Source organism: Lygodium microphyllum, chromosome 11 (assembly GCF_053477565.2).
Source record: "Lygodium microphyllum isolate KBCC chromosome 11, Lygodium_microphyllum_v1.1.10, whole genome shotgun sequence".
NCBI classification, from domain to species: Eukaryota; Viridiplantae; Streptophyta; class Polypodiopsida; order Schizaeales; family Lygodiaceae; genus Lygodium; species Lygodium microphyllum.
The window spans coordinates 29640565-29664235 of record NC_141145.1 but is presented as its reverse complement, the minus strand read 5'-3'; positions in this window follow the sequence as shown (position 1 = coordinate 29664235).

The window sequence follows — 23671 nt, the reverse complement described above, 5'->3', positions numbered from 1 at the left end:
TTCAGCCATGAACGTTCCTTTGCGAGGCGGACTCAAGAAACCCTAGGTGAAAAACCCCGTAACATTCCATGGGAGTGTTGAGAGGCATTGCTTAGACTCGTCTCTCGATGGACCACTGAAAATGTGCCTGGACAACCGATAGGCAGGCACGTTACACCACTTATGCCTAGCCCACCTACATTTACTTATACTTATTGTCTGCACACCTATACATTACAAGTGGTAACCACCCATCATTGTAACTTTATTATTTATTATTTACATGTCAATAGAATAAGGAAATGTAAGTCACACATTGTAACTTTATTCTTTATTATTTACATGTTAATAGAATAAGGGAAGGTAGGTCACACGTTGTGATTGTTGGGGTTCCCATATATTGTCTTACTCTCTCATGCTTGAACTTATATAGCCCTTGCTTCCACATATGCTTCCACTCTTGCTCCACCTTTCAATTCGTATCAAAGTAGGCATTCGAGAAGCTTCATTGACATTGCATTCAATGCAAGAAGAGAGCTTAACTTACAACTTTCGTCGCAACCCCATTTGAGATATGCATTGGCCTCCCTTCCTTTAATGCTTATTCCAAGCTATTTAAGGAGCTTCCAAGGGCCTAGTTGAGCCATGTTGAGTGCCTACTAAGCTGAGAAACAATCATTATATCCATTTTCTGCAAACCATGTTGCAAAAGTCACAACACTTTCGTAATTTGGCCATAACTTTTGTATACAATATTAGATTCATGTGTTCTATAGCTAAAAATGAAGAGTGCAATAAGATTTACATATCTAAGCATTCAAAGAGTTGATTGTGTGTAATTTTAAGTTCTCTATTTTACATAGCTTTGGTTTGGATAATAAGCTTACAAGTTATAGAACTTTATATATTACATGCCCCATATAAGAGGATTAAGTGTCCCTTTCTGCCTTCGCAGAAAAATCCTTCCATCTCCCAGCAATAAAAACCCAATAGAGATTTATGTATTACGTGTCTACCTGCTATTCAGTGTTCCATATACTTATGTTGGTGCTTGGTATTGATGTTTATACCCAAATATGTTTATGATAACCTTTGAAGCTTGGATTTGAGCTTTGTTAGATGTATTTGGGTGTTAGCCATTTGCTTCAATGATTGCACTTGGGCTTCTTGGATATTATGTACTTAATGTATTGAGCTTTCTTGTACTCTTGGGCATACTAGATTTGCTTACAATGGGAGATACATATTTATTTCAAAGCCACATTCTTTGAGTCAATGGGAGACTCTTTGTGCTCTTTTGGCTCATGCTATACTATTCATTGTAGAGATTTATGACTATGGGCTGATTTGCTCTTGGATGTTGAGAAATAGACAAATGATGTATGCTCCAAGAGGAGCTGTCCTGAATCCCATATGCACAGTGAGGAGAGTGGAACAACTCAAAGCCTATAAAGCATTGTACTTGACTATGAAATGAACACAATATCGTGATGCTCGGTACTTTCAGTTAAGTGTCTGTCATTGTCGATTCTACACAAGATTGTGTTTATGAGTCCAAGCTAATCTATCTTGGAACCTAATTCACTTGTGTAATAGTTTGTCTCTACTTGTCCATGTCATTATGAACTTGGTTTACATCTTTGATCCACCATAGCTTGTGTCATGTCCTAGATCCACATCATTTAACATGGTATCAGAGCCCAGTTGGGCATGGCACAGCTCACACTCTGAATCTCTAGTCTCCCTTCATCTCTGGTGATCTCTAACCAGCCCACATTCAACTCATATCTTCAGTTTCAACCTTAAATCTCAGTTGTACCTTGTGGCAGCCATAGCCAGCAGCACCCTGTCATCTTGAAGCTCCTGTATCTCACTCCACATACCAAATCTCTCTGAGCTTCCTTCTGGAAAGTTGTTCTCCACCTCACAAAGCTTCCCTGTATCACATCAATCCATGAGATTTGGCTATCTAGACCTCAGCATTGTCACTATTGTCAGTTGCTGCCATAGCCCCAGTTTGTGGCCTGCAGGACATACCTCACTTTGAGCTCTCATATCTCTCAAACGAGGCAATATTTCAGTGTGCTTTCTCCAGGACTATTGTTCTTCTACTCAAGAAGCTTCTGGCTATCACATCTAAGCCTGACATTGGATACCTACAAGCTTGGCATTGCTGAAATTCGACGTCGCTGCCATATCTGCGCCTGGTTACGTTTCGTTGTTCTACGTGTGGACTAGAGTACCCGATCTTGACGATTATCATGGGGCTCTTGTAGAGCATGGAGTAAGCTACATTTCCATTAAAAAAGTTTCCAAAATGATCAACTCTAGCTCTAGATATCTGAAAAAAACCAGGCCTGGGTCAAAACCCTAATCCAGGAAGCCATAGCCATCAAGGTGCAAGCTCATTTTTCCTTCAATTTCTCATTCCTTTCAACTGAGGGCACACACTGCCACTCTTATCTGAGTTTGAACTCAGTTCCCAGCAAGATTAACACTTCAAATCAACAAGCAAGAAGAAGATCAAGCACTGACTTTCAATACTAAGCTCAAGAATAGTATCTATTGATACTCAACTAGTGTCAGTTGACACTAACCTCCTTGTGACACTTCACAAATCCCCCTTGCTAGTCTTTTCTCAGTAAATTGGAGCTGCTCAACATGGCAGAACTTGAGCAAATAGCAAAGTTCAATGGAGAAGGCTTCCATGCCTGGAAGGAAAAGACCATGTACCACCTGATGCGAAAGGACTTATGGGACTTGTTTGAAGATGATGCAGATAACAAGAAGGAAGATGATGAAGACGGGTTCATTGAAGAAGACGGGTTACATCATATATCTGGCATTAGAAATGCTAAAACCGCCTGGGAGGAACTTGATAAAATGTTTGGTACTCAATCAAAGAATTCAAAGGTAAAACTTCTCATGCAGTTTTATAAACTGGATATCAAAGACAGTGCTTCTATGACCATACACATTAATAAGTTTAAGAGTTTAAAAACTCAATTTGCATCTCTTAAAAAGAATATTGAGGAAGATGAAGCAATAGCCGTACTGCTTGCAAGTGTAAACAAGGATCCATATGAAAATCTTGTGTCCACTTTGAGTAATGTTCCAAGCCTCACACTTAAAGATATTGAGCACTCACTACTCGATGAAGAAGGCAAAGTAAAAACCAAGAATGCAAAAGACAATGTCTCATCATCTAGGGAAAATCTTTTGTACACCAAAGGAGCTGCTGGACCTAAAGGAAGAGGTTGAGGATTCATCAACAACAATAACAAGGATCGGATTACATGTCACTATTGTGGTAAGACTGGCCATGTAGCCAGTGAATGTTTCCACAAGAAGAGAGCCCAACAATTGCAAAGTGATCATCACCAGAACCAATACATGGAAGAAAGAGAAGAAGAAGAATATGCTTCCACTACCATCAACAACTCTGACAGATTGTTTTGAAGAACTTTCATTGTATCTTTCATATGTTTTTCCCATAGTGGATCTTTCTTTTCCTTAGTGAATTTGATTTGTACAACCCTTGCCAAGATGTAAAGTCTCAAGCTTTAACTTGACTAGGCTGCCTATGAGCTAGTCTTCCGGGCCATGTTATCATGAAGGGGGGGCAAAAGCCAGCAAGTGTAGGGACTCATCATTTGAGGGGGGGTGTTGAGAAATAGACAAATGATGTATGCTCCAAGAGGATTTGTCCTGAATCCCATATGCACAGTGAGGAGAGTGGAACAACTCAAAGCCTATAAAGCATTGTACTTGACTATGAAATGAACACAATATCATGATGCTCTGTACTTTCAGTTAAGTGTCTGTCATTGTCGATTCTACACAAGATTGTGTTTATGAGTCCAAGCTAATCTATCTTGGAACCTAATTCACTTGTGTAATAGTTTGTCTCTACTTGTCCATGTCATTATGAACTTAGTTTACATCTTTGATCCACCATAGCTTGTGTCATGTCCTAGATCCACATCATTTAACATTGGATACCTTATACCTATTATGACATGCTTAATATACATTGTTGTATGCATCTATGTATCTGATACCTTCTATTTTTTGACAATTCTTGGAACTTTATTGCTACTATACTAGTTGTATTTTATATATCCCAATTGCTATGTAAATATTCCTAGCGACGGGAGGTGATCCTTTGGTCATTTTTCTATAAATGTATGGTCATTTACTATAATTTTTGGATAACAATATTGAAAATTGTTTATGAGAAGTTTTTAAGAGAAGATGACTTGTTTGAGTACTCTACTGTGCCTACTATTTATAGATAGCTATATACTCTTTAGTTCTCTAATTATTATCCTCTCTTCTAGCTCAATTTTGGGATTGTTTAGCTATGATTATAGTAACCCATATTCTTGTAATTTGAAGCCATTTGCATACATAATGGCAAATACTTCAAATGCATCCAATGACAATGCCATTTTCAATATTGAAAAGTTAAATGATAACAACTTGTAATATTAGAAGATACAAATATGACAGCTATACCGGTGCAAATGAAGCAAGGTAGGCCATTAAAACCTAAGAACATAAAGCCAAAAAATTAAAATAGAGATGATTAGGATAAGCTTAATGAGTTATGCAAGTCTACTATCATACTATATTTGTGTAAGCATGTATACTTAAATATTATTTTAACGGATGCTTGTGCATATGATTTATGGAAGAAGATATGTGATCTTTATGACAAGTAGAGTCATGCATCTCAATTACATTGGTTAAAAAAGCTTGTGGATCTTCACATGAAGGAGGGCAACCCTATATCTACTCATTTGAATGAGTTTCACTCTATTCTCAACCAAATATCTTGCATGGCATTCAATTTGAGGATAATATAAACTCTTTGTTCCTGCTTTTCACACTACTAAAGTCATGGGATATGTTATCCACTACAATGAGTGCCAATTCTCCTAAAGATGGCTCTAAATTGTTGAGATGGCAAGCTCAACACGTGCGAACATTGATGATGGACCATCTGGCTAGATGGGTCCACACGTCTATACTTAGCACGTCGATGGTCATTATGATAACTAAAGAACGCTTATTGAGGAAAGTGGGTGGGTGGAACACTCGACGGGTCCGTCTTACAGCACGGTGGTCCCAGAGAACTGGGAGGCTTCTCATAAGATTTATCGATCCTTATAAATTTTTAGGATAGAATCTCAATCCATGCCGTTTTAGGGCACCGAAATGGGACTATGCTCCATAGCTAGAGAGGTTGAGCGGCACATCCCTCTCATTTCCCATTCTCTTTGAACCAAGTGTGGCATGAATTTGATTTGGCTTGGGTATCTCTGCATAAAGTAGGATATCCAAGAGCCGACGCTAGAACACTGTCAGGAGACCTTGACCACTAGGAACCCAAAATTTAGGTTGATCCCGGGGGTTTGGCAATAAACATTCCCCGTTGCGAGGCAAACTCGAGAAACCCAAGGTGAAAAACCCCATAACATTCCGTGGTAGTATCGAGCAACGTGCTTAGATTTGTCTCTTGATGGACCACTAAAAATGTGCCTAGACAGTCGATAGGCAGGCACGTCACACAAAAGCTTCAGTAGGAGTACTCACAATCACATTATTTAGGGACCCTCTAGTTAGGCACATCTTGTGGCAAAAAACTAGTGATATTCCCAACCCCCTAGCGCTTTCCAACTTCACAAACTTAGGGCACCTCAAGAGCAGGATGGAGATCAATAGACCTATCACCCTCAACCTTGCACCATTTTTCCCTTGCACTAACAAGGTCATCAAGTGTGGGACAACACTCTAAGCTTGCTTGGGGTTCTATCGATCTCCTAGTTGCACTCTCACTTACACAATAGACCCCTTAGGGAATGCACATCCTTTTCTATAGAATATTTACAACTTGAAGATCGACTTGACAAACCCATTCACATTGGTGATTCTCATCATACCATCGCTTTCCCTTTTTCCCCTCATTGCACACCAAGTTGAACAATGAAGGCAAGAGAGATAACTCCATCCACACCAACAACGATCCAATATTGTTGTGTCATTACTTATAACACTCATCATAACCCACCAATACCCACATAGTGCTATCGACCCAAATGCAAAGAACCATGGGACTGGTATATATCTAGGAGGGGAGTTATGTTAAACCTCTCTAGGGAACCAAGGATATTTTGGAGGGGAATAATGTTAAACCTCTCTAGGAAAGTAAGGACGAAGGTGAGACATGCAAGGAGAGTTGCAAAATTTTTGAAAGAGAGACACAACAAAAGGAGATTCATCAAGTGCATGTAGTTTTAACAAGAAAAATATTTTGTAAATTATTCAAGAGAGGTGATCTTGCTCCCATGCAAATTCTAATGATATTTTGAGTGAGATGACACAAGTGCAACACTCTTGTCTCAACAAGTGGAAAGGATTTGTAACCAATAGAGTATGCACACGTGAGAAAGGATTAGTTGAAGCCAAGGAGATGGGAGGGTGCCCAAAAAGTTATGGTCATGTATAAAAACTAAGAAATGTAAGTATTAACTCATTCTTGTCATGTGCAGGGAAAAACTCATTCCTATTGTGTTGTGCCAGCTTGTGGAGTTCTCTTCTTGCTCTTTCTTGCATCTTACTTGTGTAGAGAGGGAGAGAGAGCAAGAGTGAGAGGTATAGTGAGGGATCAATGTGGATGAAGCTCTTCCTTCCTCCTCTTCTTCTTCTCCTATGCAAAGCTCATGCAACAATCAAGGTGGAGATGGAGCTTTCTTAAGGCACATCAGTTGGGTCATAGAGCCATTCACATTGTAGATAGACTATAAATGAGAAGGTAAATTGGTGAGTGTACCAGAGTAATGTGAGAGGTACCCATAGCCACATTAATTGAAGCACTTAGAAAATAAGCATTCCATCATGTTTGGAATTTGTAGCTTGTAAAAACAACAAAAACAAGTAGGAAAGAGAAGAGAGTATGGACAAGGAAAGGCTAGAAACTCACAAAAGATCACCTTGAAGCACTCCTCCTCTTTAGATTTTTCTTGAATGTGTTCCAAACCCCATGTGAATTGATACTTGGCTTTTTTTTTAAAAACGAAATTGACCTTAGGGTTCTTTGTTCTAAATTGAAACATTATCTTATTTGACAAATAGGAAACTTGAAGATCTTTTGAATCCTTGTCACTCTTTCATGTTATGTCCTCTCCAGAGATATTCTTCTTGGAAATAAAAACCTCTTCTTTGTTTTTCAAAATTCATGGTTAGCCAAATCTTGGAAACCAAGAATTATTACCTCTTAATCACCACACTAATAAGTACCAAACTAGGATAAGTGAGTAGAAAAATATATGCTTAGAGCTTTGCTCCTCACCATGAAACCTACAAGCACACCTCTCTCGCACAAAAAAATACACACACACACACACACAAAAGACTCAAGACACACCCACACTGGTCATCAGTGGCTCCTCCTTCAAACTCACATCAAGAATCCATAATTGTTGCATAAGTATGAGAGAGGATGGACAAAGAGACTTTAAGAAAAAGGAAAGCATGTGGAGGCACCAGAAGCAAGGTAGAGTGAAAATCTCAGATTACAGTGAGATTTGGTGTGAGAGCAGAGTACGCTATATTCTGCAGATTAGCCCTTAAGGGATTTCCTGCAGTTCTTTTTGGCATTTGAGGCCGTTTCAGGCCCCGTTTTAGAGCTGCAAATTTGTGGACAATAGTTTCAGGGTACACTGTGATTTTGGTTGTATTGACCGAAAGTGGGTGCACAGGTTACAAATTTTGAATCTGTAATTTTTTAGGTGTTTGTCAGGAAGCAAACATAAGGTTCATCTGCAAACAAGTTGCAGATTACTTGTACTGTTGAGCAATCAATTAAAAAGGTTGCTTGGTGTATTGCTGTGCACTTGTTGTGAAAGGCTGTAGAAGACTAGCTTGCTGTGTTGTATCCTTTTTTGTGGTAATGGCAGAGAATAGCGGAAATCCCATTATTGAGAAGCTTGGCAAGAACAACTACCCTTCATGGAAGTTGCGTGTGACAAACTTTCTCATTGGAAAGGGCCTTTATGAGTTTGTTTCAAGTGAAGAAAAGGAGCCATGGCTAGGTATCCCTGACTGCAGATGAATTAAAAGCATGGAAAAAATGAAATCTAAAAGACAAAAAGGTGGTGTACTGGCTATTTGCAGTCATTGATGATAATACAATGTTGGGACATATCAGGAATGCAAAAACTTCACATACAACTTGGAAAATTTTTAGAACATGTTTCAGTAAATACAAAGGCACGGAAGATTCAACTCAAGCAAGAGTTGAATACCTTAAAGAAAGGGAAAATGTCTTTCAATGAGTATGTTTTGAAGGTGAGAAGCATTGCAGATGCTTTAGTAGTGATTGATGCAATGCCTGATGATGATGATTTGGTTTCATCCACTTTGAGTGGCCTTAATAATGAGAAGGCATGCAAATCATTTGTACTTCAGTATATGTACGAAAGCCATCTCCAGATTTTGATGAGTTGGTCTCTCTTATGATTATCGAAGAGATCAATATGTAGGGTGACTCGTCTGAAAGAAATGGTGAACAATCCAAGCATTTTACTCAAGTTTAGGAAGGGGATGTCGTAGATTCTCTTCGAGAGGCCGTGGTATGGGACGTGCTGGCGATAACTAGCAAAACATGTTTAATTAGCAATTTGATGAAATGTAGGTTTCAGGAGACCGAGGAAACTTTAAAGGCAGGGGGAGCTATAGAGGAAGAGGTGGATGGCAGAACAAAGGCTCTTGGAAATTTTGCTATTATTTGCCATTATTGTGGCAAAACACATCATATTACAGTCCATTGTTATGCTAAGAAGGACGATATTTGCAATGGTAAATTGTAGCAAGGAAACTATGCATCGTCTTCACGATAGAATGAAAAAAAAAATGAGTGTTTGTTTGTTATGCAACACATGATGAATGCAGTTACAGTAAAGGGGACACATGATGATGTATGGTATGTGGATTTAGGTACATCTAGTCATATGACCAGCCATGTTCAATGGTTTGGAGAGATGCAAGACTTACAAAATTCAGGTTATGTGCAAACGGGTGATAATTCATGCCACCCAATTTCACATATTGAAAGGGTTCCCTTGTCCTTGCATGATGGCCAAACAAAGAGTCTGAGAAATGTATTACACGTGCTTTCAATCACGAAGAATCTAGTGTCTATTGGCCAAATGGTAGAGCAAGGGTTGCAGGTTCGATTCAATGCAAAAGGTTGTTTTGTAGAAGACTCTAATGATAAGTGCAGGTTGGTCGCAAAAGGAAGTAGAGTTTGCCGCATGTTCACTTTAGATCCTAAAATTTCTACAATGGATGTTGCTATGTATACTAAAGAAAAAGGAGTGCTTGCAAACATTGAAATATGGCATAAACATATTGGACATGCAAATATGCAAAGGCTAAAATTAATGCAGTCCAGAAGATTGGTTACAAGTTTGCCTTCTTTTAGAGTTGTAGAATTTCATAAAGTCTGTGAAGCATGCCAGTTTGATAAGCATGCTAGACAACCCTTCTCGCATGACAGAGAAGTGAGTAGAAATATACTTGATGTAGTGCATACAGATGTTTTGGGGCCTACACAGAATGTATCTCTTGGTGGCAGTAAATACTTTGTCACATTTATTTATGACTATTCAAGGAAGCTACATGTATACTTCATGAAGGAAAAGAGTGATGTGTTTGAGCACTTAAAATCTTTTAAGGCAGTTGTTGAAACAAAAAATGCTTGAAAGTGACGTGCATGAGATCAGATGGAGGGGGAGAGTACCTCTCTAATGAGTTTAGTGGCTGCTTGAGGACTCTTGGGATAAAGAAGCAATTTACTTGCAGGTATACCCCACAACAAAATGGGGTTTGTAGAAAGAAAAAATAGGCATATTACAGAAGTTGCACGGGCATTAATGGCTGAAAAGAATATGCCAAAACATTTTTGGTTTAAAGCTGTTCATACTACTGTCTATATTATGAACAGAACCCCCACAACTGCAGTTCATGGGATGACTCCTGAAGAATGCTTTAGTAGCAAGAAGCCTGATGTATCACACTTGAAGGTATTTGGCAGCGTTGCATATGTTCATATACCAGATGAGCTACAGAAGAAGCTTGATCCAAAGGCTGAAAAATGTATTTTTATTGGATACTCTTTAGAGCAGAAAGGGTATCATTGTTATAATCCTACTATCATAGGTGAGTTCAGAGTGAGCAGGGATGTTATTTTTTATGAGATGAGTAGTTGGTATGCACCTGCCCGTGATGTATTAGATGATGATAATGATCATGATAGCTATGTGTAGAAAGAAAAGCAAGAATCACGGAGTCTTAGTGGACCAAAAATATCATCTGGTACTACGCCTACAGTGAACCCTTAGTCTGGGAGACTAAGGAGTAGCCCCACATCTTCAGGTGGATCTATAAGTATTGTAGGCAAAGACAAAGAGAAGAAGAAAGTGTTGGATGGTAATGATACATTGATACATCTACTAGTCATTTGGGATTTGATGGAGATTCTAGTGGTTCAAAGAGTTTGGCTGATTAGCTTGGTATTCCTTCAGTCAGGACACCAAGTGTACAGAGAGCTCATAGTAATGTAAAAGCTCTATTGACTGATCCAGTGGTACATAGATCTAGCATGGTCAGATACCTTGTTAAAAGATTTGGTTTTGAAGTTCATGCAGCTCACCATTATGGTTATATGGTGAAGGTAGTTGAGGATGTTGAGCCCACTTGTTTTGAGGATGTTGTTGGCCATACTCATTGGGATGCAGTAATGGTTGAGGAGATGACTGCATTAGAAGCCAATAAGACTTGGGATTTGGTGCCCTTGCCTAAGGATAAGAAAGCTATTGGTTGTAAGTGGGTTTACAAAGTCAAGCATAATGCAGATGGTTCTGTTAGCAGGTACAAGGCTAGGCTGGTTGCAAAAGACTATGCTCAAATATATGGCATAGATTATGAAGAGACATTCAGTCCACTTGCTTGAATGGCAACTGTTAGATGTGTGATTGCCTTGGCAATAGCCAAAGGTTGGAGTTTGTAGAAAATGGATACTAAGAATGCCTTCTTGCATGGTGAATTGCAAGAAGAAGTGTATATGGAGCAGCTAGCAAGTTATGAGGGTTTAGAGCATCGCACACATGTGTGCAGGTTAAAGAAGGTGCTCTATGGGCTAAAGCAAGCACCTAGAGCATGGTCTGACAAGATTGGAGAGTATCTTTCCAATACTGAATTTTGTATTTCTAATGTTGATCACTCACTTTATGTGAGAAAGGGAGATGTAGGTTTGGTCATCATAGTTATCTATGTGGATGACTTGATTATTATAGGTGATAGTGACAATGGGATTGTTGAAGTTAAGGACTTCTTGAAGAAGAAGTTTGAGATGAAGGATTTGGGTGAGCTGAGATAATTTCTTGTTATTGAGGTGATTAGATGTGATGATGGTATATGGCTATCACAAAGGTAGTATGGCTTGGATATGTTATCCAAGTATGGTATGATAGCATGTGAACCTCTTTCAGTACCATTCGAGAAAAATGTGAAGTTGAGTGCCAACGTTGGGGATGAGATAGAATACCCTACTATGTTTAGGAGGATGGTAGGGAGTTTGATTTACATGACTATCTCAAGGCCAGACTTGAGCTATGCTGTTGGCCTTGTCAGTCAGTTTATGCAGATGTCTAGAAAGCCTCATTTGGATGCACTTAGACGTATATTGAGATATGTGGAGTCCACTTTACATTATGGACTTTTTTATGAGGCGGATAAGGATGTACAAGACTTTGGATACACAAATGTAGATTGGGTTGGTAGCATGTCAGATAGAAGATCTACTAGTGGATTCATGTTTTTCCTTGGCAGTGCAGCAGTTACATGGAGCAGCAAAAAGCAACTTATAGTTGCTTTATTGTGTACGAAGGCTGAGTATAGAGGTGCTGCTATGGCAGCATGTGAGGTGATATGGCTGCAAAAGTTATTAGGTGATTTGGATGTGCAGGGAGATGGTCGAGTTGTCATTCATTGTGACAACATGAGTAGCATACAATTAGCTAGGAATCCAATGTTCCATGCTAGGATAAAACACATTGAGGTGCATTACCACTTTGTGAGAGAGAAGGTACTTGCAAGAAAGATTGACTTGGTATATGTCAACACACAGGATCGGATAGCTAACATTTTCACAAAGGAATTGGGTGCAGAGAAGCTTTGAAAGTTCTGAAGCTTACTTAGATTTGCAGAGATAGAGTTGAGCTTGAGGGGGAGTGTTGAGATGGCAAGCTCAACACATGCAGACATTGATGATGGACCGCCTGGCTAGATGGGTCCACATGTCTACACTTAGCATGTTGGTGGTCATTATGATACTCACATGGCATTGACTTATCACTTATTATATTTAGTTTGTTACACCTACCTACAACTGGCAAAGATATAGCGCCAGTCGATTAGTGTAGTCTATTATGCACTATTTGACTTAGTAGGCCACTTTCCTTTATGTTGTATCTTATATGCTTTGTGTACATTGTATAGTGTGTGGAAGAAGAAGAAGAAATCAACAAGAAAATGTTTTGGCCTCCATCTCTCTTCTTGTGTTTTTGAGTAAGCTTCCTCTTGTGTATACAGTGTGTGTTTGGCGTAGCAGCTCAAGCAAGTCCTCCCACCACACGATTCTTGATAGACATAGAATGCCATATTTAAACAACTTGTTGATGCTATTCAAAAAAAAAAACACATAGTCATTGATGCTAAGTAAACAATGATACAATGCTACATGCAACAAGTAAATTGAAGATCTTGCAAAATGTGGTCACAATGTTTACCCATCAAGGGAAAATCTATCAATTTGAGTCACATCCACTAGCAAAGCATCAATGTATGTTTGATGTTGGAACCCTACAATAATTATTTCAAGTAATAAATTTTTAATTATCATACATATAATTCCTCTTCATGGGCACCAAACAAAGCAAATGAATTTCAAGTTAATATAAGAGCTTCTCACCTATATTGAACGAGCTATAGGTCGCCTCTCCCAACTCTTTTGGCCAAGAGATAACTTTGCAACAAAGGAGGTGGTGGGTGCCATAAAGAATTTCATCACATATTTTCTTTGTGGATATGTGGAGGTACTTGGTTGGTTCATAAGCCCTTTGCCTCTCTTGTCAACGGTGCTAGCAAGAGTTGTAGTAGTGGGTCCAATCATAGCTTGAGTAGCTTGCACATTATCACGAGTACCTTGGGTGGATTGTGTAGTATCCATGCAAGCTTCAATGGCATGAGTACTTCCTTTTGCACCCTTAATTCTTGTAGTTTCTTGCTCGTCATCTACACAACAGTGGGCGTGGCAAGTGAATCACAAGTAGGAACCTCCTCCATGAACCCTACAAGCATGATTTAACCTTTAAACCCTCATGCATGAGCATAAAAAGTAATTCTACAAAAGGGGCGAGACGCTTTACATGGGTAGAAGTACTTACTCTTATGCAATTCTTTCTCTTGCTTGGGGATAACTCCCACAAGGTAATCAAGCCACCAAGGACAAATATTTGCCTCCCATGCCATCAATTTCCTCTCACATAATGTTGGAGAATACATTGTATTCTCATCATGGATATCAATCCACTCTCTCTTGTGAATTCTAGAGCTGCATCAAACATCTTCTTTTCTACACATTGTAGTATCCACTTGCAACATTCTTGATCCAAATGACTCCATAATGATCAAAGCACTTACCATAAGAGAAGAAATGATTACCCCTCATGCACAACAATCAAAATAAACCTATAAATTATGCATTTGGATGAATGCAAAATCTCAGGCATCTTCTATGCACTGTCTGAAGACTTCACTCCATCCAAGAGACATACAAAAGGCTACAAACATTTTACAAAAACTTAAGATTGACATGTACATTAAGAAAAAGCTCAAGAAATCAATACAGATGTATTGTGTTGTATCAACCTGCATGACATGATTCTTCAAGTTAAGTTTCAAATGAGTCCGGTAGTTGTGGACCTTCTACTTGTATCCTTTGGATCTGTAGCACTGGCTTTGAATGCAAATGAGCTCAAAATGTATCTTTCTTCATGTAAACCCGAAAGAGCTTGTAATCACCAAAGTGAGGGTATTGGGGATCTTTAGACTTCGTAAGACTCATAAGATGGAGTAATATTTTTTTCATACAATGCACAACAACATACATGAATAGAAAGCATTGAAGAAAAAAGGCAACATGCACTCGACTTGCTTTATAAATACAAATTACCTTTTGAAAGGGAAGTAGAACCCAGGAGGAAGAAGCTTGGTGGTGAGAGCGATGGCGGATGGAGAGCAAGAGCAAGAGCGAGAGAGAGAGAGAGAGAGAGAGAGAGAGAGAGAGAGAGAGAGAGAGAGAGAAACTCAAAGTGGGAACTCCAACAACCACAATGTGTGGTCAGGCCTTCCTTTATTCAAACTGTCACTAAAAGAATAAAGAATAAAGTGACTGTGACGGGTGCCCGCCACCTGGAGTGTGCAATGGCGAATACTGTCAGTGTAGTAATACACAGGCGGCTAGGCGGAGGCGCCTTTACCCCCAACAACCTGCCACTTAAAGGCGAATCTACCCCAGTGTGAGAAAGAAAGGAAAAGAAAAAAATAGTACAACATGTACACGTGCACAACAGGATGAGAAAGGAGACATCATCTCATCCAATGCCTATCAATCTTCTGAGGAAGGCAAAGCGCTCTGTAGTGAGGCTTTTTGTGAGCAAGTCTGCAGGATTCTACTCAGTCGGAATCATGAAAAGGTCAATAGACCTATCTTCAACAACCTCGCAAATGAAGTGATACCTCATCTCAATATGTTTCATCTTCACATGGAAGACCTGTGGATTCTTGGTCAACTGAATGGCACTCATAGAATCTGAATGCAATGTAGGCATAACATCTATCATACCAAGGTCTGCAATCCAATGGCCTAACCAGATAGCCTCCTTGCAAGCCTCTATGGCTGCAATATACTCGGCTTCTGTAGTAGAAAGAGCCGTACACTTCTGCGCCTTGGACATCCAAGAGATAGCCCCTCCAGCATAAGTGAACACATAGCCAGAAGTGGACTTCCTACTATCTGCATGTTCTGCATAATCAGAGTCAGTGTACCCCACAACTCTTGTATCATGGCTACCATAGCAAATACACATATCTGTTGTGCCCTTCAGGTACCTCATGATACACTTCACGGCATCCCAATGTTTCTTGCCAGGTGTAGCCATATAAGGTACCACAACCCCAACTGCAAAAGCAATATTTCAACAAGTGGCTATCGTGGCATACATAAGACTGCCCATGGCTAATGCATAGGGAATCTTGGCCATCTTGGCCCTCTGCTCATTTTTCTGCGACAATCGGCCTATAAAACCTTCACATGAGAAGGTAATGGATAGCCAATAGGCTTAACATCCTGCATATGAAAGTGCTCAAGGACTTTATGAATATACTCCCTCTGTCACAGATAGAGTAGTCCTTGAGATCTATCATGCATAATGCGCATACCAAGTATATGAGAGGCCTGTCCCAGATCTTTCATCTCAAAGCTCTTGTTGAGCTAAGCCTTAAGAGCATCTAGCTCCCCATGAGTTGTCCCTGCTTAAAGCATGTCATCCACATAGAGTACCAAAATCAGTAAAGAACCGTCACGGGCTTTCTTTGTGTACAAGCACTGATCCATAGCACTGTGGCTGTAGCCCTGTGACTGCATGAATGCATCAAAATTATGGTACCATTCCCTAGGTGCCTGCTTCAAGCCATATAGACTCTTCTTTAGCTTGCACACTAGGTGTTCCCTGCCAGGGTCTGCAAAGCCCTTAAGCTGCTCCATGTAAATCTCATCATGCAAGTCCCCATGTAAAAAAGCCATCTTGACATCCATATGGTACAAATCCATGTCAAGCTATGCAACCAAAGCCAAGACTAAGTGTAGGGTGGTCATCTCGACCACAGGAGAAAAGACTTCATCAAAGTCAACACCATGCTCCTGCTTAAAGCCCTTAGCAACCAATCGAGCCTTGTATGCCGGCTTGGGGTGTCCAGGAGTACTTTTCAGCTTGTACACCCACTTGCATGGAAAAGCCTTCTTACCCTGAGGCAAGGAAACCAAATCCCAAGTCTGATTCTTATGCAATAAGTCAAGCTCAAACTACATAACCCTCTCCCAAGAGTGACAATCACTTGTGTGGATAGCCTCATCAAAAGTGAGAGCCTCTCCTGCATCTGTAACTAGTACATAATCCATAGAGGGCGCAAAACGGTCAAGAGGTCGTCTATCTCTAGTAGAACGCCTCAACCCAAGCTTTGCTGCCTGACCAATATCCTATCTAACATCAGCATGTCTAACATCTGGGCCATTAGCATTAAGTGATGTTGCACGCTATCTAGCTGGCCGTGGAGCGGGTTGTATGGGAGCAGGTGGCTCCTCCTGAAAGATAATTATGCATACCTCAACCACTTTCTCAGGCTGCATATGCATTTTGTCCTCATGAAAGATGACATCGTGGTTGCGTATCACTTTTCATGCTTGCGGATCCCATAGACGGTAACCCATCTCTCATGCATCTCCATAGCCAATAAAAATGCATTTGACACTTTTAGGATTCAACTTATTGTGTTTGCCCTTGGGCACATGGCAGAATGCCTCACATCCAAAGACACGCAAATGATCATAAAAGGGGGGATTGCCTGCCCATACCTCCTCTGCAACTTGAAAGTCAATGTCACTGCTAGGTGACCTGTTAATGAGATGCACTGTAGTAGTAACTGCCTCAGCCCAAAAGTACTACGGTAAACCAGCTTGGCTAAGCATGGTATAGACCCTTTCCTGAATGGTCCTATTCATGCGTTCAGCCATACCATTCTAGGGAGGGATGTAAGGGGTGGTCAACTGACTCTTAATACCCCGCTCATTACAAAACTTCTCAAAAGCACGTGATACATACTCACCCCCATTATCTGACCTTAGGCATTTCAGCCTATTCCCAGACTGATTCTCTGCTAATGCAAGCCAACGCTGAAATGTGTCTAAGACATTGGATTTTCTCTTTATGGGATAAGCCCAAACCTTACGTGAGTAATCATCTATGAAAGTAATAAAATACTTTGTCCCACCTAGTGACTGATAGGGCATGGGTCCACATACATCTGAGTGCACAAGAGCCAAGGGCTCACCCATGCGTTTCTTACTAGACTTTTTATGTGTATTCCTAGTCTACCTGCCATACAAACAATGATCAAAAGAATCAAAGTGCGAAGAGTCAAAAGGCAGAAGATACTGCAAAGCACTAGAGCATTTTCATTCCTTTAAGGGACATATGCCCCAAACGAGCATGCCAAAGGGATACATGGGGGATAGAACCCATAGAAAAAACATGATTCAAGGTAGCTCTAGATACAAGGGATAGAGGCTACCAGACTTGGCACCTCTTGCAAGTACAAGCCTGCCCACGAGTAATCTTCCATGCAGAGTCTCCAAAAGAGACAAAATACCCTGCATCATCAAGCTGTCCAGTTGATATAAGACTACAAGTCAACGCAGGTACATGGTGTAGATCATGCAAAACAAAAGAACTACTAGAAGGAAACTATAGCCTAACATGTCCAATGCCCATAATGTCAAGAGACCTGTCATCACCAAGATGCATAGAACTAGAGATGGTACGATAGGTATGAAACCAACTTCTATAGGGTGTCACATGAAATGATGCACCCGAATCCAAAAGCAAGCACTGCGCATACATAGAATGTGTCTTAGAAGCCTATAAGGTATCGCATGAAGAAGCTGTAAGTATGTAATCCTCATCTAAATCAATGGTGTGCATGACATTAACCTCTTCTATCTTCATACTGGACTTTGCAGGTAAAATACTACGCTCAGAAGACTTTTCCTACTCTCTCTTTATCACATATCTTATGGCACTGCGGCCTAATATATCTTGCTTTCCCACAATAATGACAGGTAAGATCAGACTTTCGTCCACGGGACTTATTTCGGCCACATGACTTTGACCTGGACTTCTGAGAGTCCTCGTCCTTATGATCATTAACATGCCTGCCATGTCTGCCACCTCTAATAGTCAATGCATGTGAACAGCAGAGGAAGCATCATTGTTTTATCCTATTGATTTCCTCAATCAATAAAGCACCCTCAACATATTTGATTTTCAGCCCATCAAGCTTGTTCATGAATATGGTAGTACGGAAGACATCCCATGATTCAGGCAAGGTGCCAAGCAGAAACAATGGGTGCAAGTTGTCTTTGAACTCAATACCTTCTGACAATAGATTCTTCATGATAGCATGAAACTGGCTGAAATGAGATGATAGGGATGTCCCCTCCTTCATGCAAAGGTCCATTAACCGTTTCAACCGATACATTTGTGACACAGGACTCTATTGCACATAAAGCTCCTGAATCTTCTCCCATAAGTCCCATGCACTCTGATTCTCATCTTCAACAACATTATGATGGACCTCTTCTAAGAGTGAGAAGATAATGGTAGACTTGCATAGCTCATCAACTTCCATCCAAACATCATCATCCATATCCTCGGGTTTAACACCCTTGAAATGCAATGGTTTAATTTGCAACTTTTGCACCAAAACTTGCCATATCTAGGACTTCCAATACCCATAGTTGGCACCATCCAGCTTGGCAATGTTAAAGAGAGCTGTGGCTTTCAAATGACTAGCCATAATGTCCCAAATCAAAGCAAAAAAGTAAAATTTTAGGTTGTTGTAATTAGTAGAAAGTGCACTAAAACCACTGCTAAAACTAGCTGAAAGAGTGGATATAACCCCAAGAGAACCACCTGTCCACCAAATATGACCAAGATAACATCAAATAGTAAGCATTACCCTCATACAAGTGCTCGAAATCTGCAGATTTCAACTTGTTGGAATAAATTACAGCATTATGTAAAACTAGTCCAAGGTGAAGCAATCACTGATACATGTGTCACTGCAACTGCCAGGTTGCAAGAGACATCCAACAATGAGTGTCAAGGGGCAAGAAGGTACCAAAAACTATCAAACCAATAACCTATCAAGCAAGATACATCTCATAGGTCTAGAAGTCATACATGTAATGGGTCTCGGGGTAAGAGAAGAGACCAAGCACAAGCACAACTGATAGAGCAAGAAGCTCAATGCATAATCATCCAAGACGCATACAAAATTGACAAACCTATGATAGAGATAGGTGCTTGCCCCAATAGGCGTATCAAATCAGCCCACTACAAACTAACTGTAGACATAAAGCTCTCAAGAGAGCAAATGCATGTAACTGTCCCACAAGCTCAAGCTCAAGTGTAAGTAAAACTCTGTGCACATCCGAATATGCCAAGAGGCTCCCACTAGAAGTAAATTTAGATGCAAATAGAGCAAGCAACACTCAAATACATCGAGTACATAGAATCAGACATTCCAAATCCCAGTAGGGTACATCTAGAGCATAAATCCCAAGCTATCTCAGACCCGTAAAGCATAAGCCTAAGAGCATTCAAATACCGTGTAACTAACAACCAAATGTAATGCCCAGCAGGTCCAAAAAATGCTCAAATACATCCAAAGACGAAGCTCCAAGGGGCTGTCAAGCATGGGAAAACCAAGTGGCATCCATATCTGACCAAAGCGTAAATGCAAGAGACCTAAATGCCAAGCAGTGACAATAGGCATAAACCGGTCCAAAGCATGCCAACTCAATCCAAATGCCAGTGAATGACGACCAAGATGGAGCCTAATCAAAGCTCAAAAGCATTCCAAAACCAAAAAGAAGCCAGTGACAATCTCCAAATACATCGGTATGAGCATTCAAATCTCCAGTAGGCACCCCGTATCCAAGAACCAATGCATACACCAAGTAAATGAGCTTCAACCCACTGTATTACAGTAGCATATTCACTATCAAATGAAGCTCAATCGGTGCCCAAATCTTCTCCAAATCAGTCCCAAAGCATAGACATAGAATCCCATAACATCCGGGCATCACGGGGTATCAATGGGCATCAAATGGGCAATGCCAAGAAGCATCAAACATCAAATGCCAAGCGCTGCCCTTTTGTCCTGAGACTGTGTATACAGCAATGGCTGAAGGTGGAAGCATTCGTATTGATTTCCAGGAGCCAATAATCAATACCGGGGAGTCCAAAGATGATAGAGAAGGTTGCAAATAATGCTGGGAAGCTGGGGAAGGAGCTGGAAATGCCAGGAGTGGATCAGCCCAACCCCCTAAAAATGTGTCGCATTTTGCACTGGCTACTCCTGGGGGCCGGGGAGTCTTCAATAGTGCTACTGAGCACTTGGCAAAGATCAGGGGGACTCCAATGCAGCCCTGCAAGGTGCCAAATGAAGGCCATGAAGATCGGGGAGGATGTGGGAGATCAAAATATACCTGCAAATGAAGGTGCCATGGCTGCCATTGAAGCTCGACTTGAAGGTCTTCAGATCCGGGCTGAGAAGAATGCCTAGCAATCTCCAATGCCTTTGCTCTGATGCCAGTTGAAAGGAAAGTAGAACCCAGGAGGAAGAAGCTTAGCGATGAGAGCTATGGCGGATGGAGAGCAAGAGCAAGAGAGAGAGAGAGAGAGAGAGAGAGAGAGAGAAACTCAAAGTGGGAACTCCAACAACTACAATGTGTGGACGGGCCTTCCATTATTCAAACTGTCACTAAAAGAATAAAGAATAAAGTGACTGTGAGGGGTGCTCGCCACCTACAGTGTGCAGTGGCGGGTACTGTTAGTGTAGTAATACATGGGCGGCTAGGCGGCAGAGGTGCCTTTACCCCCACTACCTTTCGTGAGAGATTTTTGAGCTTGTAATACAATACAACTTGTCTCTTGTGATCTTGAGCATGCTCGCATCATCCCACCTTAGGCTAAATAACAACTTAAAGAAATCATCCCCATTTTGGGGATTGGAAATACATAAGTACTTGTAACCCCTATCTTTGAGGTGCTCCTCTTCCGCTCTTATAGACTTATCTAATCGTTTCTTCCTCTCTGCCTCATCTATACCAAGAGCCTCAACCTTCACAGTTTCTTTTGAGACAAAGGCATGGAATTCATCCTATCATGCCATATATATATATATGGCCAGAGATAGAAAAGCACATTCCATACAAGAGAGCTGGAGATAGAAGAGCACCTTCCATACAAGCTGAGATATTAAAGTGCAATGAGAGTTATACCATGGAGTGGCACCATGATAATACCTTCCCTCTATACTCATCTCAACCTCAACCCACTTCCTCATGTTTGGACTCAATCTATCTAGAATGGATTCTTTGTTTGTAGTACCAAACTTCTGGAGCATGTACACCTCATGAGCAATATTTGGAGCAACATGCGCCCTAGAAATACTATTGGAAAAAAACATAAGCATAATATGAGAATGTAATCATAAATATGACAATGAGAAGCATAGTTTAAGGAAGAAGACTTATGCATTGGTGGTATCCAATGCGAGTAGTAGCTCTGTTTCCTTCTCCTTTGGCACCTTAATGAATTGACACATACACAAATATGGAATTGAGCATTATCGAAGTATTCTATAATTGAAAATCAGATAACATAAGAATAGGATACATACATTCAATGCCTACATGTACAATGGACAAAGTATAAATGATTACTTACTTTCTTTGATGCGTCTCCACCATGGTTTTAGCCTATGGTTTCCATCCCAAACTAGGAACTTCTTGCCTCTAAGATCTTGTAATTCTCTCCCAAGAGCCCTCTCGAATTTCTCATTTCTTGGATACCAAATCGAACCTAGTTATTTGGATTGTTGGCTATCATAAAGTGTGCACAACACTATCAAACTTCAATTTACCATTTGGAGCTAAATTATTGATGGTCATTCTAAAGGTATGCCATGATGCAAGCAATGAGTATAACAAAAAGATTGCCTTAACTTGATCTTTAAACTTCAACCTTTGAGCATGTATTTAACTGAATATGATGTTGAATTCATTAAGATTGGAGGTGATAGTAGAGCTCTTTTTTATCTACAACTGAAATAACTTTTTTATGAGATGCACTTTATTAGATGAAAGTTTCTTTTCATAAGTATCGCATAACTTCTTTGATGTAGCCTTAGGTTTAAAGAGAATACTAAGTCCTTTCTTGCTTGTCACACTACTTGAAGACATAGCCCGAATCCAATCGGCATATCCAAACATAAGCAAATGAGCTTCAGCACTGAATATTCCATCAACAAATAAATGTCCAAAATTGAGCAAATAGTGGCTAAATCCAAGCTCAAAGCCATTGGCAAACGATAGGCATACTTTCCCATATGTATAGGCACTAATCAGGCATCAAATGACCATGTAGCATAAGCATAAAATTTAATGACAAGGAGTTGACCTATTTTGGGCTGCCTATGGACTGTGTAAAAAGTCAATCGTTGAGCAAATTGAGTCCCAAAAGCATCTCACATCATAGGCATACATTCCCCTAGCATTCAGGGAGCATTCGAGACCAACTGGGCAACCAATGTCAATGCTACCAAAGTGGTCCGATATAAAATGCTAATGTAGCACTGCTGTGGGCTGCCTATAAACTATGTATAATAGTCCCAAACTTGAAATAAATCACATCAATGCTCAATGTTAAGGTTCAAGATCAAATGCCAAGCATAAACCAAGTGTACAGTGCCCAAATGAGGTTGCCAATGACTGGGATGAGCTGTCCAAGGGCTGCCATAAACTGGTGCAAATGACACTGAGTTGCTGGTGGCTTTTGCTGCTTTTGTTGAGGCTATCCAAGGTATAAGGGGCTTAACCATGATCCAATGAAGGCCTAGTGCAAGCCCAAGTTAGCCTACAAAGGCTTCAGGCAAGATATGGTGTGAACAAGCTCCAATGGTGGGAGCTATGGCTGCCCCTGCTCTTGCAAACCCTATTGTACCTGTGAACTTCAATGAAACCCTGAAGCAAATGAATAAAAACCTTTGATGCAATGCCCTAAGGGTGCCCAAGGGGGCCGGGTAGGTGCTCGAGAAGCTAGGAGTGACGGGAGCTTGAGAGAGTCGACTATGGCTGCCACAAGGAGACCCAATGAGTGTAGGTAATCAATAGGAAGCTGAAGGAGTCACGAACCAAGTCGGAATGCTCACGCAACCATGCTCTAATACCAATTGAAAGGAGAGAAGGATGGAAGCTTACTAGTAAGAGCTATGGCGGGAGAGCAAGAGCAAGAAAGAGAGATACAAAATGGAACTTCCAATAGTCACAATGTGTGACCGAGCCTTCATTTATTCAAACTGTCACTAAAGGAATAAAGAATAAAGTGACGGTGATGGGCGCCCGCCACTTGCAATGTGCAATGGCAGATACTATCAGTGTAGTAATACACGAGAGGCTAGGTGGAGGCACCTTTACCCCCAACACCTATTTTATGATAGGAAGTTGTCTTGAGTATCCAACCACAAATTGAAGTTGATAAGCTCAATGATCAATGTCAAGAGTGTCTAAGATGAGTGCCAAGTGTCCAACAAGTGTGCCAATGGCCAAATGAGCTATTAGGAATGATGGAAAGGCACCTAGTAGAAATAGGTGCAAATTCTTGAAGGTCACATTGACTAGTAATGTGTGTGCTGGAACCAATACTGATCACCATAGAGTGCC